Raw genomic sequence first — 3245 nt, forward strand, 5'->3', positions numbered from 1 at the left:
TCTGTAGAGGACCTAACAGAAATCTTCAAAGAAGAAGAACCTATGGCAGCCGAAAACAACAACAATGCCAATAATGCAAGGAAGGTGCTGGGTGACTTTACTGCACCTACTCCCGACTTCTATGGGAGAAGCATCTCTATCCCTGCCATTGCAGCAAACAACTTTGAGCTTAAGCCTCAATTAGTTTCTCTAATGCAACAGAATTGCAAGTTCCATGGACTTCCATTGGAAGATCCTCATCAGTTCTTAGCTGAATTCTTGCAAATCTGTGACACTGTCAAGACTAATGGGGTTGACCCTGAGGTCTACAGACTTATGCTATTCCCTTTTGCTGTAAGAGACAGAGCTAGAATATGGTTGGACTCACAACCTAAAGAAAGCCTGAACTCTTGGGAAAAGCTAGTCAATGCCTTCTTGGCAAAGTTCTTTCCACCTCAAAAATTGAGTAAGCTTAGAGTGGAAGTCCAAACCTTCAGACAGAAGGAAGGAGAATCCCTCTATGAAGCTTGGGAAAGATACAAACAATTAATCAGAAAGTGTCCCTCTGATATGCTTTCTGAATGGAGCATCATAGGTATTTTCTATGATGGTCTGTCTGAACTGTCCAAGATGTCTTTGGATAGCTCTGCTGGAGGATCTCTTCATCTGAAGAAGACGCCTACAGAAGCTCAAGAACTAATTGAAATGGTTGCAAATAACCAATTCATGTACACTTCTGAAAGGAATCCTGTGAACAATGGGACAAATCAGAAGAAAGGAGTTCTTGAGATTGACACTCTGAATGCCATATTGGCTCAGAACAAAATATTGACTCAGCAAGTCAATTTGATTTCTCAAAGTCTGTCTGGAATGCAAAATGCACCAGGTAGTACTAAGGAGGCTTCATCTGAAGAAGAAGCTTATGATCCTGAGAAACCTTCAATGGAATAGGTGAATTACATGGGAGAACCTTATGGAAACACCTATAATCCTTCATGGAGAAATCATCCAAATCTCTCATGGAAGGATCAACAGAGACCTCAACAAGGTTTCGACAATAGTAATGGTGGAAGAAACAGGTTTAGCAATGGCAAGCCTTTTCCATCATCTTCTCAGCAACAGACAGAGAGTTCTAAGCAGAACACCTCTGACTTACCAACCATGGTCTCTGATCTAATCAAAACCACTCAAAGTTTCATGACTGAAACAAGGTCCTCCGTTAGAAACTTGGAGGCACAAGTAGGTCAGCTGAGCAAGAAAATTACTGAACTCCCTCCTAGTACTCTTCCAAGCAATACAGAAGAAAATCCAAAAGGAGAGTGCAAGGCCATCAACATGGCCAAATTTGGAGAGGAAGGAGAGGCAGTGAACGCCACTGAGGAAGACCTCAATGGACGTCCACTGACCTCCAATGAGTTCCCCAATGAGGAACCATGGGAATCTGAGGCTCAAAATGAGACCATAGAGATTCCATTGAACTTACTTCTCCCATTCATGAGCTCTGATGAGTATTCTTCCTCTGAAGAGGATGAGTATGTCACTGAAGAGCAAGTTGCTAAATACCTTGGAGCAATCATGAAGCTAAATGACAAGTTATTTGGAAATGAGACTTGGGATGATGAACCTCCTTTGCTCACCAAAGAACTGGGTGACTTGTCTAGGCAGAAACTGCCTCAAAAGAGACAGGATCCTGGGAAGTTTTCAATACCTTGTACCATAGGCACCATGACCTTCAAGAAGGCCTTGTGTGACCTAGGGTCAAGTGTAAACCTCATGCCTCTCTCTGTAATGGAGAAGCTAGGGATCTTTGAGGTGCAAGCTGCAAAAATCTCACTAGAGATGGCAGACAACTCAAGAAAACAAGCTTATGGACTTGTAGAGGATGTTCTGGTAAAGGTTGAAGACCATTACATCCCTGCTGATTTCATAGTCCTAGAGACTGGGAAGTGCATGGATGAATCCATCATCCTTGGCAGACCCTTCCTAGCCACAGCAAAGGCTGTGATTGATGTTGAAAGAGGAGAACTGATCATTCAAGTGAATGAAGAATCCTTGGTGTTTAAGGCTCAAGGATATCCCTCTGTCATCATGGAGAGGAAGCATGAAGAGCTTCTCTCAAAACAGAGCCAAACAGAGCCCCCACAGTCAAACTCTAAGTTTGGTGTTGGGAGGCCACAACCAACTTCTAAGTTTGGTGTTGAACCCCCACATTCAAACTCTAAGTTTGGTGTTGGGAGGTTCCAACATTGCTCTGAGCATCTCTGAGGCTCCATGAGAGCCCACTGTCAAGCTATTGACATTAAAGAAGCGCTTGTTGGGAGGCAACCCAATGTTATATTTTATCTATTTTTCCTTTGTTATTTTATGTTTTCTGTAGGTTGATGATCATGAGAAGTCACAAAATCAATGGAAAAAGCAAAAACAAAATGAAAAACAAACAGAAAAATAGCACACCCTGGAGGAAGATCCTGCTGGCGTTTAAACGCCAGTAAGGCTAGCAGATGGGCGTTTAACGCCCAGTCTGGCACCATTCTGGGCGTTTAACGCCAGAAAGGGGCACCAAACTGGCGTTAAACGCCAGTAAAAGGCAAGAAGTTGGCGTTAAACGCCAGAAAGGGGCACCAGCCCGGCGTTTAACGCCAGAATTGGCACAAAGAGCAATTTTGCTCGCCACTTGGTGCAGAGATGACTTTTCCTTGACACCTCAGGATCTGTGGACCCCACAGGATCCCCACCACTCTCTCTCTTTTTCACCCATTCACCAATCACCTCAACACCTCTTTCCCAAAAACCCTTCACCTATCAAATCCCATCTTTCTCTTCACCACTCACATCCATCCTTCATAAAACCCCACCTACCCCACCATTCAAATTTAAACCACTTTCCCTCCCAAACCCACCCTCCCATAACCGAACCATAACCCTCCCCCCACCCCTATATAAACCCATCTTCACTCCTTCATTTTCACACAACATAGACACTCTTTCTCCCCCTTTGGCCGAACCACAAAGCCTCCCCCATCTCCTTCGTTTCTTCTTCTTCTACTCTCTTCTTTCTTCTTTTGCTCGAGGACGAGCAAACCATTTAAGTTTGGTGTGGTAAAAGCATTGCTTTTTGTTTTTCCATAACCATTTATGGCATCCAAGACCGGAGAAACCTCTAGAAAGAGGAAAGGGAAGGCAAAAGCTTCCACCTCCGAGTCATGGGAGATGGAGAGATTCATCTCAAGGGTGCATCAAGACCACTTCTATGAAGTTGTGGCCTT

At 43.9% G+C, this 3245-nt stretch overlaps 1 non-coding gene across 1 annotated transcript; it reads right to left on the bottom strand.

The window, feature by feature from the left end:
• Positions 1 to 447: 447 nt before the first annotated feature.
• Positions 448 to 555, bottom strand: LOC112793158 (small nucleolar RNA R71). Its single transcript, XR_003197865.1, has one exon. It is a non-coding gene; the product is annotated as a small nucleolar RNA R71 (small nucleolar RNA).
• Between the last annotated feature and the right edge of the window lie 2690 nt (positions 556 to 3245).

The sequence above is a fragment of the Arachis hypogaea genome, chromosome 3 (assembly GCF_003086295.3).
Source record: "Arachis hypogaea cultivar Tifrunner chromosome 3, arahy.Tifrunner.gnm2.J5K5, whole genome shotgun sequence".
Classification (NCBI taxonomy): Eukaryota; Viridiplantae; Streptophyta; class Magnoliopsida; order Fabales; family Fabaceae; genus Arachis; species Arachis hypogaea.